General features: G+C 45.7%; 1 long non-coding RNA gene across 1 annotated transcript in view; it reads right to left on the bottom strand.

Moving 5' to 3' along the window:
- Nucleotides 1-9747, bottom strand: part of LOC135050904 (uncharacterized) — a 41654-nt gene extending 31907 nt beyond the window's left edge. The window contains exons 1-2 of the long non-coding RNA XR_010241911.1: nt 9665-9747; nt 736-992 (exon numbers count right to left, since the gene is read on the bottom strand). This is a non-coding gene — a long non-coding RNA (uncharacterized LOC135050904). The remainder of the gene's footprint in view (nt 1-735; nt 993-9664) is intronic.
- Between the last annotated feature and the right edge of the window lie 10807 nt (nt 9748-20554).

The following is a 20554-nucleotide window of genomic DNA, read 5'->3' as shown; positions in this document are numbered from 1 at the left end:
TTAATTATATCATGCTTAGTGCCAAAATGGTCAGGAGAATGTGTGGATTCATTTGATAGCTATGGGTAAATTGTCACACATTGCGACAATTAGTTATGTTTGATGTTAGTATATAAAGTCACTTTTAGAAGAACAAAGGACTTCCTGCACATGCATGTGAGCAGAAACCCAGTGGTTAACATCGGTGTCTGCATACAAAACTGAACATCTCCCATTGTTTGAACTGACCAATAAGAAACCTCCCTCTCCTGGACCAATAGCAGAAGACCCAGCCCCAGATGTATACCTTCTCCAATACACAGTATATAAGTACATCACCCTTGCCCAGGGAGTTCAGTGCTGCTGATTCTAACTGGGATGTCTGTCCTCTAAGCTAAGGGTGATGTATACTGGCTGTAACTGTTTCTTATGTAACTGTAACACTGTAACCCTATCTTATATTTATATATGTTATACTGAATGTTATACTGTACATATGTTATTTTGTCTGCATACCTTTTAATATCAAACACATATGTATATATATATATATATATATATATATATATATATATACGATTCTAAATGGAACGGCACTCAGAGGCTTTTTTTATGCAAAAAAAGTGTATTAAAAGTTCAATAATACATCAATGCAGATTATCAACGTTTCGGTGCCGACACGCACCGTCGTCAGGATATGATGTATAGTATAAGCATAGAAAGACAAACACATACAACATGTACAGCTTAACTCACCCTCCTAAATACCTGTGTGATCACCATTCACCTGAGCTCCGGGCGGGTGTCCGGCGTCCTGGCGTGCGGGGGCGCTTGGCGATGACGTCATCCCGTTGTCCAGACCTTGCTGTAATCAGCGGGGCGCCTGTGCGCTGCGTCCACCCGTTGTCGGGACAACAGCCTGCAGACGTGTTAGGTAACCAAGGACGCCCTCGCGTCTCCTGGCTCTTACTGTCCTGCTGGCTGTATTTGCCGAATGCCGCTCCTTCACAGCTCTGAAAAATAAAAATGTTAAAAAGAAAACTGGAACACCCAGTAGGGGTTATGTATGCTCATAATATTAATATCCACGCACAATAGTAATGGGGTATGTGTATTATAGTATAACATCCTCAATTACAATATAACATCCTCAATTTTTTAAGGAAAATTTTTTGGTTATAGAAATACTTTCCCTAGCCATATATAGATAAATGAATTATGCTAGATACCCAACATGCCCCATTTGTAATCATAAACAATTTATATAAGGCTGTTCCAACATATCTTCTCGTTTAGGCCCCTGGGGGCCACAGTGTCCAATCTCATGATCCATCTGGCTTCCAAAATCAGTAATTGTTTGTTCTATCGCCTCCCCGTCTGCTCATTGGTAGATGATCGATGATCATGTACCTAACACTTGTCAAAGTGTGACCATATTCCGCAAAGTGCTTGGCTACTGGTTGATCGCTATTGCCACTTTGAATCGCCGCTCGTATGGCTGATCTGTGCTGAGTGGCTCTCTCCTTAAAGGGACGTATGGTTTTGCCCACGTAGTATGAGCCACATGGCATCGTATGATATATACAACGTATGCCGTGGTGCATGTTACCGCATGCTTGATGGGGATGTACTTCCCACTATGTGGGTGTCGGAAGGCCTTCCCAGTATCCATATGACTGCATGTGGTGCAATGGATACACTTGTAGCACCCCTTACGATGTTGTGTGCTCCCTGTGGTAGGGAAATTGCTGAATCCAGTTATATCAGTGCGTACCACCCAGTTCTTGATGTTTCTCCCTCGTCGGAAGCTCGTCATGGGTTTTTTCGTTTTAAAACCCTTTAAGTCAGTATCAGTGCTGACTATTGGCCATAAGGCCTTAGTTGCTTGTTGGATAACACTGCTACTAGTTGTATAATTCGTTGGCCAAATTATGCGATCAACATTCTTATTTATCTTTTTATGGGTATTTAGCAGCTGTTCCCTAGGGATTTGTAAAACTTTTCTTTTATGCTGTAGAAGCAAATCTTCTGGGTATCCTCGTTTCAGGAACTTGATCATCATCTCATCCAGCTGTTTATGCAATGATTCCTGATCGCTATTAATGCGGGCAACCCTCAGCATTTGAGAGTACGGGAGTCCGGACTTTAGGGCTGTAGGATGATGGCTCTTGTACCCTAATAGTGTGTTACGATCAGTGCTCTTGCTGTAAACAGACGTAACCAGTCTTCCCTCTCTGTTTACCAGGAGAACGTCTAAGTAACTTATTTCTTTAAAGCTGTATTTATAAGTAAATTGTATCGGACCCTTAAGGGCATTAATGGACTCCACCAAGGTCACAAGTGTATCTGCTGTTCCGGACCAAAATATGATGAGGTCATCTATGTATCGCAAAAATAATTTTGAATGTTCCATAAAAAGTGGATTACTGTAAAATAGATGTCGTTCCTCTGCGTACATGTAGATGTTTGCGTATGTTGGTGACACGTTGGATCCCATGGAACAACCGGATACCTGTAAATAAAATCGTCCATCAAACAGAAAATAATTTCTGTGTAGTACCAGGCTGAGAAGTTGTATAACAAAAGCCACATTGGGTCCTATGTACTGGTTACTATTCCTGATAAATTCCTGTACTGCCCTGAGTCCGGCCTCATGCGGGATGACTGTGTACAGGCTATGTACATCCATTGTGCACATCAGTAAGTCAAATGGTGCTGTCATATAGTCATTAATGCGTAACAGGAAATTCGTGGTGTCTTTTACATAAGAATCTTCTTGAGTGATACACGGCTGTAATATCGCATCCAAGTACTGTGAGACTGGTTGATATAATGATCCCATGGCTGATACTATGGGGCGTCCCGGAGGGTTTTCTGCGTCCTTGTGGACTTTAGGGACTGTATATAGTATCGGGGTTACCGGGTGTGATTGTGTTAAAGCTTTTAACACTCTTTCAGAAATGATACCCTCTTGTTGTGCCTGTTTGAGTATGTTATCCAGCTCACTTTTGTATTTATTCACAGGATCCCTTGGTAGCTGGATATACACCGAAGTATCACTGAGTTGCCTCTGAATCTCTTTGCGGTAATCGGCGGTGTCCTGGACCACAATGGCCCCGCCCTTATCCGCTGGGCGGATGATGATGTCGGTATACTCACTCAGTTTTTTAAGTGCCTCCCGCTCTCCTTTAGGGAGATTGTATCTTGTAAATTTATTCTCATTGTTGTATTTATGTACAGAGTCATCTAATAGCCTTGTGAAGCATTTTAAAGATGGATTTAGGACCGGTGGGTCAAATGAAGATTTGATGTTTTTCCTGCAGAATTTTTCTATGGAATCTGGCCCATTAGTGCTCACAGGCACGTTTCCTGTTTTGTCTGCAAAGAATTCTTGTAACCTGAGTTTTCTGCTAAATTGATGCAGATCCTTGCCCCAGTCGTATTCAGCATGATGGTTGGTGGGGACGAAGGCAAGTCCCCTACTTAACACTGAAATTTCATCCGCTGTGAGGATTCGCTGGGACAGGTTAAAGACTGGTTCTATGTCTTTTTCCACGGGGGGCGTCCTACCCCTCTTCGTTTGACCGCCCCTTCTTGTATAGAGCCTCCTGTGTTTGGGCCCCCAGTGCGGGTACGTGCTCCTAAAGGGACGGCAGGTTGATTGCTGTTATCTTCACTTTCAGATATTACAAAATCGCTATCACTTTGTGATGCCGGTGTCTCATTAGTTTTTCTATAGTCACGTCGTCCTCTGAATTGGGTGTAAGGTCTCCTATAGTTCTTTTTAGGCTCTCCTCCTGTGATCCAGCGGTATACATTGTTCTCCTCATAGTCTTGTACGACTTTGGCACGTTTAAGTCTTTTGAATTTAATGAGGTCTGTTCGATATTTATCACACTGATTCTGCAACTTCAAAAGCCAATCAGTGTGGGAATCTCCCCGTAAGGTGTCAGTGTGCGCGGTTTCAAATGTGCTAATTTTTGCTTTCACACTCTCTAATTCTCTAGTGGCCTCCTCTATGACTAGTATCATTAAATCAAATGAGCATTTGTTAAGTATAGCTATCCACTTGCTGCAGAATGCTTGATTGTATCTGCCTATAGTAGGAGCATTCTTTACACGGAACCCTCGTGGGATAAACATATCCCGATAATAATCTGACAGGGTAATTCCGTGCAGAGTATAATCAATCTCCCGCTTCTTCATTTTATATAGGCTTTGATATAGTATTTCACAAGAGTCTGCCTCCGCGCTGTATTGTGGATTCTCCTCAAACAGAATTTTGTTAATTTGTTCATCTGTGAAGCTCAAAGTCTCTCCCAATGGTGTAGTGGGTAATGGGAGCAGTGGATGCGTCATTGTATCTCAAGAGGGGCAATAATAATTTGAGTGTGAAAAGCAATATATAAAAAGTACATACGTCTCCCTGGGTGTCCAGTTGAAGGCAAGGTGTGTCAGTGAAAGAATTCCATGGTGCCTTGAAAGATGAAGAAATGCTTTCTTCTAAATAAGTTGTTTGGGTCCGGCACTCAATAAAAGATCCAATTACCCCGGTGTCCTGATCCAAAAGCAGTGTGCACTGCTGGTATACGATTCTAAATGGAACGGCACTCAGAGGCTTTTTTTATGCAAAAAAACGTGTATTAAAAGTTCAATAATACATCAATGCAGATTATCAACGTTTCGGTGCCGACACGCACCGTCGTCAGGATATGATGTATAGTATAAGCATAGAAAGACAAACACATACAACATGTACAGCTTAACTCACCCTCCTAAATACCTGTGTGATCACCATTCACCTGAGCTCCGGGCGGGTGTCCGGCGTCCTGGCGTGCGGGGGCGCTTGGCGATGATGTCATCCCGTTGTCCAGACCTTGCTGTAATCAGCGGGGCGCCTGTGCGCTGCGTCCACCCGTTGTCGGGACAACAGCCTGCAGACGTGTTAGGTAACCAAGGACGCCCTCGCGTCTCCTGGCTCTTACTGTCCTGCTGGCTGTATTTGCCGAATGCCGCTCCGTCACAGCTCTGAAAAATAAAAATGTTAAAAAGAAAACTGGAACACCCAGTAGGGGTTATGTATGCTCATAATATTAATATCCACGCACAATAGTAATGGGGTATGCATGGACGCAGCGCACAGGCGCCCCGCTGATTACAGCAAGGTCTGGACAACGGGATGACGTCATCGCCAAGCGCCCCCGCACGCCAGGACGCCGGACACCCGCCCGGAGCTCAGGTGAATGGTGATCACACAGGTATTTAGGAGGGTGAGTTAAGCTGTACATGTTGTATGTGTTTGTCTTTCTATGCTTATACTATACATCATATCCTGACGACGGTGCGTGTCGGCACCGAAACGTTGATAATCTGCATTGATGTATTATTGAACTTTTAATACACTTTTTTTGCATAAAAAAAGCCTCTGAGTGCCGTTCCATTTAGAATCGTATACCAGCAGTGCACACTGCTTTTGGATCAGGACACCGGGGTAATTGGATCTTTTATTGAGTGCCGGACCCAAACAACTTATTTAGAAGAAAGCATTTCTTCATCTTTCAAGGCACCATGGAATTCTTTCACTGACACACCTTGCCTTCAACTGGACACCCAGGGAGACGTATGTACTTTTTATATATTGCTTTTCACACTCAAATTATTATTGCCCCTCTTGAGATACAATGACGCATCCACTGCTCCCATTACCCACTACACCATTGGGAGAGACTTTGAGCTTCACAGATGAACAAATTAACAAAATTCTGTTTGAGGAGAATCCACAATACAGCGCGGAGGCAGACTCTTGTGAAATACTATATCAAAGCCTATATAAAATGAAGAAGCGGGAGATTGATTATACTCTGCACGGAATTACCCTGTCAGATTATTATCGGGATAAGTTTATCCCACGAGGGTTCCGTGTAAAGAATGCTCCTACTATAGGCAGATACAATCAAGCATTCTGCCGCAAATGGATAGCTATACTTAACAAATGCTCGTTTGATTTAATGATACTAGTCATAGAGGAGGCCACTAGAGAATTAGAGAGTGTGAAAGCAAAAATTAGCACATTTGAAACCGCGCACACTGACACCTTACGGGGAGATTCCCACACTGATTGGCTTTTGAAGTTGCAGAATCAGTGTGATAAATATCGAACAGACCTCATTAAATTCAAAAGACTTAAACGTGCCAAAGTCGTACAAGACTATGAGGAGAACAATGTATACCGCTGGATCACAGGAGGAGAGCCTAAAAAGAACTATAGGAGACCTTACACCCAATTCAGAGGACGACGTGACTATAGAAAAACTAATGAGACACCGGCATCACAAAGTGATAGCGATTTTGTAATATCTGAAAGTGAAGATAACAGCAATCAACCTGCCGTCCCTTTAGGAGCACGTACCCGCACTGGGGGCCCAAACACAGGAGGCTCTATACAAGAAGGGGCGGTCAAACGAAGAGGGGTAGGACGCCCCCCGTGGAAAAAGACATAGAACCAGTCTTTAACCTGTCCCAGCGAATCCTCACAGCGGATGAAATTTCAGTGTTAAGTAGGGGACTTGCCTTCGTCCCCACCAACCATCATGCTGAATACGACTGGGGCAAGGATCTGCATCAATTTAGCAGAAAACTCAGGTTACAAGAATTCTTTGCAGACAAAACAGGAAACGTGCCTGTGAGCACTAATGGGCCAGATTCCATAGAAAAATTCTGCAGGAAAAACATCAAATCTTCATTTGACCCACCGGTCCTAAATCCATCTTTAAAATGCTTCACAAGGCTATTAGATGACTCTGTACATAAATACAACAATGAGAATAAATTTACAAGATACAATCTCCCTAAAGGAGAGCGGGAGGCACTTAAAAAACTGAGTGAGTATACCGACATCATCATCTGCCCAGCGGATAAGGGCGGGGCCATTGTGGTCCAGGACACCGCCGATTACCGCAAAGAGATTCAGAGGCAACTCAGTGATACTTCGGTGTATATCCAGCTACCAAGGGATCCTGTGAATAAATACAAAAGTGAGCTGGATAACATACTCAAACAGGCACAACAAGAGGGTATCATTTCTGAAAGAGTGTTAAAAGCTTTAACACAATCACACCCGGTAACCCCGATACTATATACAGTCCCTAAAGTCCACAAGGACGCAGAAAACCCTCCGGGACGCCCCATAGTATCAGCCATGGGATCATTATATCAACCAGTCTCACAGTACTTGGATGCGATATTACAGCCGTGTATCACTCAAGAAGATTCTTATGTAAAAGACACCACGAATTTCCTGTTACGCATTAATGACTATATGACAGCACCATTTGACTTACTGATGTGCACAATGGATGTACATAGCCTGTACACAGTCATCCCGCATGAGGCCGGACTCAGGGCAGTACAGGAATTTATCAGGAATAGTAACCAGTACATAGGACCCAATGTGGCTTTTGTTATACAACTTCTCAGCCTGGTACTACACAGAAATTATTTTCTGTTTGATGGACGATTTTATTTACAGGTATCCGGTTGTTCCATGGGATCCAACGTGTCACCAACATACGCAAACATCTACATGTACGCAGAGGAACGACATCTATTTTACAGTAATCCACTTTTTATGGAACATTCAAAATTATTTTTGCGATACATAGATGACCTCATCATATTTTGGTCCGGAACAGCAGATACACTTGTGACCTTGGTGGAGTCCATTAATGCCCTTAAGGGTCCGATACAATTTACTTATAAATACAGCTTTAAAGAAATAAGTTACTTAGACGTTCTCCTGGTAAACAGAGAGGGAAGACTGGTTACGTCTGTTTACAGCAAGAGCACTGATCGTAACACACTATTAGGGTACAAGAGCCATCATCCTACAGCCCTAAAGTCCGGACTCCCGTACTCTCAAATGCTGAGGGTTGCCCGCATTAATAGCGATCAGGAATAATTGCATAAACAGCTGGATGAGATGATGATCAAGTTCCTGAAACGAGGATACCCAGAAGATTTGCTTCTACAGCATAAAAGAAAAGTTTTACAAATCCCTAGGGAACAGCTGCTAAATACCCATAAAAAGATAAATAAGAATGTTGATCGCATAATTTGGCCAACGAATTATACAACTAGTAGCAGTGTTATCCAACAGGCAACTAAGGCCTTATGGCCAATAGTCAGCACTGATACTGACTTAAAGGGTTTTAAAACGAAAAAACCCATGACGAGCTTCCGACGAGGGAGAAACATCAAGAACTGGGTGGTACGCACTGATATAACTGGATTCAGCAATTTCCCTACCACAGGGAGCACACAACATCGTAAGGGGTGCTACAAGTGTATCCATTGCACCACATGCAGTCATATGGATACTGGGAAGGCCTTCCGACACCCACATAGTGGGAAGTACATCCCCATCAAGCATGCGGTAACATGCACCACGGCCTACGTTGTATATATCATACGATGCCCATGTGGCTCATACTACGTGGGCAAAACCATACGTCCCTTTAAGGAGAGAGCCACTCAGCACAGATCAGCCATACGAGCGGCAATTCAAAGTGGCAATAGCGATCAACCAGTAGCCAAGCACTTTGCGGAATATGGTCACACTTTGACAAGTGTTAGGTACATGATCATCGATCATCTACCAATGAGCAGACGGGGAGGGGATAGAAACAAACAATTACTGATTTTGGAAGCCAGATGGATCATGAGATTGGACACTGTGGCCCCCAGGGGCCTAAACGAGAAGATATGTTGGAACAGCCTTATATAAATTGTTTATGATTACAAATGGGGCATGTTGGGTATCTAGCATAATTCATTTATCTATATATGGCTAGGGAAAGTATTTCTATAACCAAAAAATTTTCCTTAAAAAATTGAGGATGTTATATTGTAATTGAGGATGTTATACTATAATACACATACCCCATTACTATTGTGCGTGGATATTAATATTATGAGCATACATAACCCCTACTGGGTGTTCCAGTTTTCTTTTTAACATTTTTATTTTTCAGAGCTGTGAAGGAGCGGCATTCGGCAAATACAGCCAGCAGGACAGTAAGAGCCAGGAGACGCGAGGGCGTCCTTGGTTACCTAACACGTCTGCAGGCTGTTGTCCCGACAACGGGTGGACGCAGCGCACAGGCGCCCCGCTGATTACAGCAAGGTCTGGACAACGGGATGACGTCATCGCCAAGCGCCCCCGCACGCCAGGACGCCGGACACCCGCCCGGAGCTCAGGTGAATGGTGATCACACAGGTATTTAGGAGGGTGAGTTAAGCTGTACATGTTGTATGTGTTTGTCTTTCTATGCTTATACTATACATCATATCCTGACGACGGTGCGTGTCGGCACCGAAACGTTGATAATCTGCATTGATGTATTATTGAACTTTTAATACACGTTTTTTTGCATAAAAAAAGCCTCTGAGTGCCGTTCCATTTAGAATCGTATACCAGCAGTGCACACTGCTTTTGGATCAGGACACCGGGGTAATTGGATCTTTTATTGAGTGCCGGACCCAAACAACTTATATATATATATATATATAAACAGCGTGTAGGCGGCACCCGGCATGTAAAATCCACACCAAAGCAAGTAGTATAGATCACCGTTTTGAAATGTTATTGCATTTTGTCATCAGGATAAATACAAAATTTAAAACATACCTTTTTAAAGGCAGCATCACCCCACGTGTGAAGCCATCATCCATCGCCCGTTGCCGCGGCTACAATGTAAACAACAGTGGCCTTCACCAACAATACTATGGATAGCAGAGAGAGCCAAACTTAGACAAAAGGCATAGCATTTATAAGAAACATATTAGATATACGTGACAATCAGCTCTCAAATGACTGTAGAGTACAATCCCACAACTTCTCTGATATAATGAGAGGCACGCTATCCAATGATACAAAATGGCATTCACATAAATACTGAGGCATTCAGAACTACATGTATATGTAAATGTGTAAAAAAAAATATTCATAAAAAACAATGAAGCCCCAGCGTCTCATTGAGGCCATGAGGGGCCAATGTTCCTAACCTATAAATCCAGCCAGATTCACATCTCAAAAGGCATAATGGCCTGTCCCCACCACATAAATTCAATGGTAAATGGTCAATGATAATATAGCGGAGAGTGGCAAGACTATGACCAGCCTGCCAGATACACACGCCCCCAGAGGGTATCTGTTCACATGGTCAACCATGTTATGGTCGACAGTCATTAGGTCGACCACTATTAGTCAACATTGACATGGTCGACATGGACACATGGTCGACACATAAAAATGGTCGACATATGAAAGGTCGGCGCATGAAAAGGTCGACATGCATTTTTTTTTTGTTTTTTTTCTTTTGGGGAACTTTTCCATACTTTACGATCCACGTGGACTACGATTGGAACGGTAATCTGTGCCGAGCGAAGCGAAGGCACCATGCCCGAAGCATGGCGAGCGAAGCGAGCCATGCGAGGGGACGCGGTGCACTATTTGGGGTTCCCAGTCACTTTACGCAAAAAACGACACCAAAAAAAGTTACAAACTCATGTCGACCTTTTTATGTGTCGACCTTTCATGTGTCGACCATTTTCATGTGTCGTCCATGTCAACCATGTCAATGTCGACCAATAGTGGTCGACCTAATGACTGTCGACCATAACATGGTCGACCATTCATACCGGAACCCCCCAGAGTGCCAGATATTCCCACAAGAGTGCCAGATATGCCCCCACTTTGCCAGATACACATGCCCCTACAGTGCTAGATATGCCCCCACAGTGCCAGATACACATATGCCCCCACTTTGCAAGATACACATGCCCCGAGAGTGCAAGATATGCCCCCACAGTACCAGATATGCCTCCACAGTGCCAGATACACATGCCCCTAGAGTGCCATATATGCCCCCAAGGTGCTAGATATGCTCCCATAGTGCCAGATACACATGCCCCCACAGTGCTAGATATGCCCCCACAGTGCCAGATTCACATACGCCCCCAGAGTGCCAGATATGCCCCCACTTTGCCAGATACACATTCCCCCAGAATGTCAGATATGCCCCAGCAGTGCAACTCACTTTAGTTGCTGCTGGCACTGTCATCTTCTGCTGCTGCCTGGGAGGGGAGAAGAGAGCACAGCACGCACTCCTCCTACCCCTCTCCTGCCCTCAGTTCTGCGGCGGCAGCATCCTGTAAATTAATTAGATCTGGCTCGTGGTCCAGCAGCGGCAGCTCCTGATTATCTGCCGGTCCGCAAGTTCTGATTGGCTCACGAACCGGCATTTCAGTGCACGCCGCGGCCACCAGACTCAGGCAGGAGAGGTGCAGGAGAGGACGCTCTCCTCTCTCCATCACTGATGAGTCACTGGTGCACTACAATGTGTGTGGATGGCGGTACGGCGTACCCACGGTCAAAATCTTAAGGGTACGCCGTACCCGCACACTTGCACCACTGGCTGTACCACAGTAATGCCCTTAGAAAACAATCTACTGTACCACAGTAATGCCCTTAGAATACTACAGTATCTGAAACACAAATGTCCCTTAGAACACAATCTGCAACATAAATGCCCCTTAGAACCTCACCATACAGCACCTGACTGTAATTTACAGTACATTAAGGCAAACAGTAATGCTGCTATGGTTGTAACACAGAAGATACTGTAGACATTAAAGTAATTTGGTCATCAGTAAAAGGTCGGCAGTCAAAAGGGCAATACTCAATGTTTGAAAACATTTTTTAACACCAATTTAAGGAAAGGCATCAAGGTCGACATGGAAAAAGGTGAACATGAGTATTTTATGTTTTTTTGGGTGTCGTTTTCTTCGTAAAGTGAAGGGGAACCCCAATTAGTGCCCCATGTCCCCTCGCCATGCTTCAGGCAAGGTGCCTCGCTGTGGTTGGCACAGGTTACTATTCACAATCGTAGTCTACGTGGATCATAAAGAACTGTATAAACAAGTTTTAAAAAAAGAAAACAATTTCGAAAACTCATGTCGACCTTTTGCCATGTCGACCTAACGGCCATGTAAACCTATATCTGGTGTCGACCTACTGTAGTAACTGTTGACCAATTGGTGTCGACCTAGGCGGTATCGTTTTTGACATGTATAGTACATGCAAAAAAAGTTGGAAAAATGTATTTAAACTTGACCTTGTTTAACCATTTGCTTACCACAGGTACTGTATGAACCGGATACCTGCTGCTACAGCAGACCCTGTTTTATACAGTACCTGTAATTACAGTAACTTAAAGTACAGCAATCTACTATACTGTACTTACAGTCATGAATGGCCTGCAGGCATCTTGGGGTCCTCCGGACAAGGTCACTCCATCGCCTTTGGAGTGACCTCACCGCCCAACTCCGGTTATACTTCCGGAGGATCTTCCTGCGTGCCCTCAGGGACGCTCTCACCTTCTCCTCGTTTGTGGCAGGAGCATGGTCCCACCAGCAAACGAGGAGTCGGAGCTCACTGAGGGAATAAGGACGGGCCCTGGCATCTTAGACGTTGTGCGTCCCAGACGGTGTACGTTCCAGACGGCATGCATCTCAGGCATCCCAGGTTGTTCATATTGCACCCAGCACTACCTCCCCCTACCTCCATCCCACTTCCCCCTTCCCCCGGGGGAGCCTACACAGTTCATACAGTAGACAGGGAGGGAGGTCAGGTTACAATAAATGAACAACACAATACTACAGTATACTGTATATGAAAATCAGATAGAGAACTGCAGTCGCTTTGATAGGTGTGTAAATGGTACAGTAACAGTGATCCCTTCTCATAAAGTACAACACAGATTCTCTATCGCCGATGATCTACAGTACTCTGTTGCTCGAACAGTTAATTGCGTCAGGATACACTAATTTATATTTATTGGTATGTCTATGGGTCCTCATTATCGCTGTGTATTTTAGATAGCGGAATCAGATGCTCCTGCAGACTTACCCTGATTTATGTGAAACCTGTGTGCACACTTCTATTGAATGTATTACAATGGATTACAAAGGAAAAAATAATAATAAAGTGAGTCAGAAAAAAAATACATTCACACTTTGGGAATCGAACCCGGGACTCTAAGCGTGGGAGGCAGAAGCCTCCACCACTTGCCCACATTGCTGCATGGAAGATACACAAGTTCATGTGTAAAAGTACTGCAAGCAGCGATTCCTTCCCATTGGTGCTCGTTTATGCCGTTAGGGGACTTGGACGCTCATATAGTTCAAAACATACAGTGCACTGACTGTACATACTTTAAAGTCAATGAACTACATTATTCCTTTCACACATTAGTTGCATCTGCATACACCATTTTAGTTTTCAGTCTATTGCTTTGGCTATGGGACTTGGACGCTCACATGCAGTAACATGGCAATTGACAAGGTTTTACCACGTTCGTTTGCGTCTGTATAAACTATTTTTTTATTTTTTTACTCTCTCCATCTGACCATTGGTCACCATCTGTGTGTACAGTATGCAGTACAGGACTGTATATTAACATTACAGCCGTCACTGACCATTTGCTAGAGCTTGTAGATCAATCCGCCGCTATTCGATCTAAAGTACTGGATTAGTGCAGCATTAGCCACCCAGTGGTGGAGATGTGTATTGCATACTGAGTATGTAGTCGTGCCTCAATGCGCCTGTCGGTGATTAAACTCAGCAACCTAAGCTATCGTCTAAGTGCGACTAAACCTCTGTTTAGGCAGAGAAACAGCCAAGATAATGGAGGCTCCATCTGTAGCTCCCTACCAGCGCAGCTCCTGCGCGCTGTCAGGGAGCTACCCGTCGCTCTCCGGGCCGCAGCGGCTGCATGTGACCCGCTCTCCACATGGTCTGGGCATGCCTGCATTGCCCAGACCGTGCCCCCAAAACGGCGGCCCAACGCCGCTGGCCCACCCCCTCCCGCCCAGCGAACGCCTCTGCCTGTCAATCAGGCAGAGGTGATCACTGGGCTGAGATGCCGATCGCATCTCTAGCATGTGCCGGCACACTGTAGCACCTGCGCATGTGCAGTTCAAACCTGATCGCCCACTGTATGAAAACGCACACAGCGATCATGTCTGAATTAGACCCTTAGACTGGACAGATATAGGTTCAGGGAAAATGTGAGGAAAAATTACTTCAAAGAAAGGGTAGTGGATAAGTGGAATAGCCTCCCATCAGAGGTGGTGGATGCTAATACAGTAGAGCAATTTACACATGCATGGGTAAGACGTATGATTATCCTTATAAAGAACCAAGGATCAAATAGGTCAGGGTTAAAAAAGGGGCAGACTAGATGGGCCAGTTTGTTCTTATCAGCTGTCAAATTCTATAAAAAGTTACTTTACGTAATATTAAGGTGCCAAAACTAGAATGCACTTTAGACAAGCCTAAGGAAGTGGTACAAAGTGTCATAGCCTTTTCTCTGACGTCCTAGTGGATCCTGGGAACTCCGTAAGGACCATGGGGATAGCGGGCTCCGAAGGAGGCTGGGCACTCTAGAAAGATTTATGACTACCTGGTGTGCACTGGCTCCTCCCACTATGACCCTCCTCCAAGCCTCAGTTAGATTTCGTGCCTGGCCGAGGTTGGATGCACACTAGGGGCTCTCCTGAGCCCTTAGAAAGAAAGTATAGTTTAGGTTTTTTATTTTCAGTGAGACCTGCTGGCAACAGGCTCACTGCAGCGAGGGACTAAGGGGAGAAGAAGCGAACTCGCCTGCTTGCATCCGGATTGGGCTTCTTAGGCTACTGGACACCATTAGCTCCAGAGGGATCGACCGCAGGCCCAGTCCTTGGTGTTCGGTCCCGGAGCCGCGCCGCCGTCCCCCTTACAGAGCCAGAAGCAAGAAGAGGTCCGGAAAAACGGCGGCAGAAGACATCAGTCTTCACCAAGGTAGCGCACAGCACTGCAGCTGTGCGCCATTGCTCCTCATGCACACTTCACACTCCGGTCACTGAGGGTGCAGGGCGCTTGGGGGGGGCGCCCTGAGCAGCAATAACAAACACCTTGGCTGGCAAAATACCACAATATATAGCCCCAGAGGCTATATATGTGGTAAATACCCCTGCCAGAATCCAGGAAAAAGCGGGAGAATAGGCCGCGGAAAAGGGGCAGAGCTATCTCCCTCAGACACACTGGCGCCATTTCTCCTTCACAGATCCGCTGGAAGGAAGCTCCCTGGCTCTCCCCTGCAGTCTACACTTCAGAACAGGGTAAAAACAGAGAGGGGGGGCACTAAATTTAGGCGTAATATATATAATATAAAAAGCAGCTATAGGGGACATAACTCAGTTAGTCCCTGCATTATATAGCGCTCTGGTGTGTGCTGGCATACTCTCACTCTGTCCCCCCAAAGGGCTTTTGTGGGTCCTGTCCTCATTCGGAGCATTCCTTGTGTGTGTGCGGTGTGTCGGTACGGCTGTGTCGACATGTTTGATGAGGATAATGATGTGGAGGCGGAGCAGATGCCTTTAGAAGGGATGTCACCCCCTGCGGGGCAGACACCTGAGTGGATGGGCTTATGGAAAGTAATGAGTGCACGTATAGACTCCTTATATAAGAAAATCGACGACATGCCAAATGTGGGACAGCCGACTTCTCAGCTCGTGCCTGCCCAGGCGTCGCATGGGTCGTCAGGGGCTCTAAAACGCCCGCTACCACAAGCAGACCCAGATGTCGACACTGATACTGACACCAGTGTCGACGACGATGAGTCTAACCTGATGCCCACTAAGGCCATTCACTGCATGATTGAGGCAATGAAAGAGGTGTTACACATTTCTGATATAAATACAGGTACCACTAAAAAGGGTATTATGTTTGGGGAGAAAAAACTACCCGTAGTTTTTCCCCCGTCAGAGGAATTAAATGAAGTGTGTGAAGAAGCGTGGGCTTTCCCTGATAAAAAATTGGTAATTCCTAAGAAGGTACTAATGGCGTTCCCTTTCCCGCCAGAGGATAGGTCACGTTGGGAAACACCTCCTAGGGTGGATAAAGCGCTCACACGTTTGTCTAAAAAGGTGGCACTACCGTCTCCGGATACGGCCGCCCTCAAGGAACCTGCTGATAGAAAGCAGGAGGCGATCCTGAAGTCTGTATATACACACACAGGCATTATACTTAGGCCAGCTATTGCGTCAGCTTGGATGTGCAGTGCTGCCGCTGCGTGGTCAGATAAACTGTCAGAAAATATTGGCACATTAGACAGAGACACGATCCTGTTAACCATAGACCATATAAAAGACTCAGTCTTATATATGAGAGATGCACAAAGGGAAATCTGCCGACTGGCATCTAAAGTAAGTGCATTGTCCATTTCTGCTAGGAGAGGCTTATGGACTCGCCAGTGGACAGGAGATGCAGATTCAAAAAAGCACATGGAAGTGTTACCATATAAGGGTGAGGAATTATTTGGGGATGGTCTCTCGGACCTAGTTTCCACAGCAACGTCTGGGAAGTCAGCATTTTTACCCCATGTCCCCTCACAGCCTAAGAAGGCGCCGTTTTATCAGGTTCAGTCCTTTCGGACCCAGAAAAACAGGCGTGGAAAAGGCGGGTCCTTTCTGTCCAGAGGCAGAGGTAGGGGAAAAAGGCTGCAACAAACAGCAGGTTCCCAGGAGCAAAAGTCCTCCCCCGCTTCTTTGTCCAAGTCCGCCGCATGACGGTGGGGCTCCACAGGCGGAGCCTGGTACGGTGGGGGGTCGCCTCAAAAATTTCAGCGATCAGTGGGTTCGCTCACAGGTGGATCCCTGGATCCTGCAAATAGTATCTCAGGGGTACAAGCTGGAATTCGAGGCGTCCCCACCCCACCGGTTCCTAAAATCTGCCTTGCCGATTGCTCCCTCAGACAGGGAGGCGGTGCTAGCGGCAATTCACAAGCTGTATTCCCAGCAGGTGATAATCAAGGTACCCCTACTTCAACAAGGCCGGGGTTATTATTCCACACTATTTGTGGTACCGAAACCGGACGGTTCGGTGAGACCCATTCTAAATTTGAAATCCTTGAACACGTACATAAAGAAATTCAAGTTCAAGATGGAATCGCTCAGGGCGGTTGTTGCAAGCCTGGACGAGGGGGATTACATGGTATCCCTGGACATCAAGGATGCTTACTTGCATGTCCCCATTTACCATCCTCACCAGGAGTACCTCAGATTTGTGGTACAGGATTGCCATTACCAATTCCAGACGCTGCCGTTTGGACTGTCCACGGCACCGAGGGTATTCACCAAGGTTATGGCGGAAATGATGATACTCCTTCGAAGAAAGGGTGTTTTAATTATCCCGTACTTGGACGATCTCCTAATAAAAGCGAGGTCCAAGGAACAGTTGTTGGTGGGAGTAGCACTATCTCAGGAGGTGCTGCACCAGCACGGCTGGATTCTGAATATCCCAAAGTCACAGCTGGTTCCGACGACACGGCTACTGTTCCTGGGTATGATTCTGGATACAGTCCAGAAGAAAGTGTTTCTCCCGGAGGAGAAAGCCAGGGAGTTGTCATCTCTAGTCAGAGACCTCCTGAAACCAAAACAGGTATCAGTGCATCGCTGCACGCGGGTCCTGGGAAAGATGGTGGCTTCTTACGAAGCAATTCCCTTCGGCAGGTTCCATGCCAGAATCTTTCAGTGGGACCTGTTGGACCAGTGGTCCGGATCGCATCTTCAGATGCATCGCTTGATAACCCTGTCTCCAAGAACCAGGGTGTCTCTACTGTGGTGGCTGCAGAGTGCCCATCTTCTAGAGGGCCGCAGATTCGGCATACAGGACTGGGTCCTGGTGACCACGGATGCCAGCCTTCGAGGCTGGGGGGCAGTCACACAGGGAAGAAACTTCCAAGGACTATGGTCGAGTCAGGAGACTTCCCTTCACATAAATATTCTGGAACTAAGGGCCATCTACAATGCCCTAAGTCAAGCAAAATCCCTGCTTCTACACCAGCCGGTACTGATCCAGTCAGACAACATCACGGCAGTCGCCCATGTAAATCGACAGGGCGGCACAAGAAGCAGGATGGCGATGGCAGAAGCCACAAAAATTCTCCGATGGGCGGAGAATCATGTACTAGCACTGTCAGCAGTGTTCATTCCGGGAGTGGACAACTGGGAAGCAGACTTCCTCAGCAGACACGACCTCCACCCGGGAGAGTGGGGACTTCATCCAGAAGTCTTTCAGATGCTGGTAAACCGTTGGGAAAAACCACAGGTGGACATGATGGCGTCCCGCCTCAACAAAAAGTTAAAAAGATATTGCGCCAGGTCAAGGGACCCTCAGGCGGTAGCTGTGGACGCTCTAGTGACACCGTGGGTGTACCAGTCGGTTTATGTGTTCCCTCCTCTGCCTCTCATACCAAAGGTATTGAGAACAATAAGAAAGAGAGGAGTAAACACCATTCTCGTGGTTCCGGATTGGCCAAGACGAGCGTGGTACCCGGAACTTCAAGAGATGCTCTCAGAGGACCCGTGGCCTCTACCGCTCAGGCAGGACCTGCTACAGCAGGGGCCCTGTCTGTTCCAAGACTTACCGCGGCTGCGTTTGACGGCATGGCGGTTGAACACCGGATCCTAAAGGAAAAGGGTATTCCGGAAGAAGTCATTCCTACGCTTATTAAGGCCAGGAAAGATGTTACGGCAAAGCATTATCACCGCATATGGTGGAAATATGTTGCATGGTGCGAGGCCAAAAAGGCCCCAACAGAGGAATTTCAACTAGGTCGATTTCTGCATTTCCTGCAAGCAGGAGTGAATATGGGCCTAAAACTAGACTCCATTAAAGTACAGATCTCGGCTCTGTCGATTTTCTTTCAAAAAGAACTAGCTTCAGTACCTGAAGTTCAGACATTTGTGAAAGGAGTGCTGCATATTCAGCCCCCATTTGTGCCTCCTGTGGCACCTTGGGATCTCAACGTGATGTTGAGCTTCTTAAAATCACATTGGTTTGAGCCACTAAAAACCGTGGATCTGAAATATCTCACGTGGAAAGTGGTCATGTTATTGGCCTTGGCTTCAGCCAGGCGAGTGTCAGAATTGGCGGCTTTATCATGTAAAAGCCCTTATCTGATTTTCCATATGGATAGGGCGGAATTGAGGACTCGTCCCCAATTTCTCCCTAAGGTGGTGTCAGCGTTTCACCTGAACCAGCCTATTGTGGTACCTGCAGCTACTAAGGATTTGGAGGACTCCAAGTTGCTAGACGTTGTCAGGGCCCTGAAAATATATGTTTCCAGGACGGCTGGAGTCAGAAAATCTGACTCGCTGTTTATCCTGTATGCACCCAACAAGCTGGGTGCTCCTGCTTCTAAGCAGTCTATTGCTCGCTGGATTTGTAGTACAATGCAGCTTGCACATTCTGTGGCAGGCCTGCCACAGCCAAAATCTGTGAATGCCCATTCCACAAGGAAGGTGGGCTCATCTTGGGCGGCTGCCCGAGGGGTCTCGGCTTTACAACTTTGCCGAGCAGCTACTTGGTCAGGGGCAAACACGTTTGCAAAATTCTACAAATTTGATACCCTGGCTGAGGAGGACCTGGAGTTCTCTCATTCGGTGCTGCAGAGTCATCCGCACTCTCCCGCCCGTTTGGGAGCTTTGGTATAATCCCCATGGTCCTTACGGAGTTCCCAGCATCCACTAGGACGTCGGAGAAAATAAGAATTTACTCACCGGTAATTCTATTTCTCGTAGTCCGTAGTGGATGCTGGGCGCCCATCCCAAGTGCGGATTGTCTGCAATACTTGTAAATAGTTATTGTTAACTAAAGGGTTATTGTTGAGCCATCTGTTGAGAGGCTCAGTTGTTTTCATACTGTCAAACTGGATATAGTATCACGAGTTGTACGGTGTGATTGGTGTGGCTGGTAAGAGTCTTACCCGGGATTCTAAATCCTTCCTTATTATGTCTGCTCGTCCGGGCACGGTGTCCTAACTGAGGCTTGGAGGAGGGTCATAGTGGGAGGAGCCAGTGCACACCAGGTAGTCATAAATCTTTCTAGAGTGCCCAGCCTCCTTCGGAGCCCGCTATCCCCATGGTCCTTACGGAGTTCCCAGCATCCACTACGGACTACGGGAAATAGAATTACCGGTGAGTAAATTCTTATTTTAGCAGAAGTTTTTTTTACGTGATAAGGGAATTACACAGAATAATTGATTTTTATTTATGAACTGTATGTCACACATTATTTTAATATTATTTCCATAATACAAAGGAATACATAGTTTATTTATTGTATAATATACCAAACAACACATAATGACACAACAAATGTGAGTACTTATATTGATTGCAGTTACAGTATTAGCTGTTCAGGGTAATTGTGTCTTATCTGACCCAGACCATTCTATGAATCCTCAATCGATGCTCAGTGCAATTCATTATATGTAGTTATTTCTTGTTTTAGTTCTGTGCAGCTTAAAATCAGAACTGCAGGAAATTGGCAGATTACAGAGAAATCTATTTAATTAAGAAAGCTCTATTCTGAATCCCCTTCTTCCTGACCTTTGAATAAACATATTGCTTTTATTATAAATTCAGAAAATTCTGTTAAATTACTAACAATGGAGCCATCATTGTCTTGTCC

The sequence above is a fragment of the Pseudophryne corroboree genome, chromosome 2, assembly GCF_028390025.1.
Source record: "Pseudophryne corroboree isolate aPseCor3 chromosome 2, aPseCor3.hap2, whole genome shotgun sequence".
NCBI classification, from domain to species: Eukaryota; Metazoa; Chordata; class Amphibia; order Anura; family Myobatrachidae; genus Pseudophryne; species Pseudophryne corroboree.
This window is presented reverse-complemented; position numbering and strand designations above follow the sequence as displayed.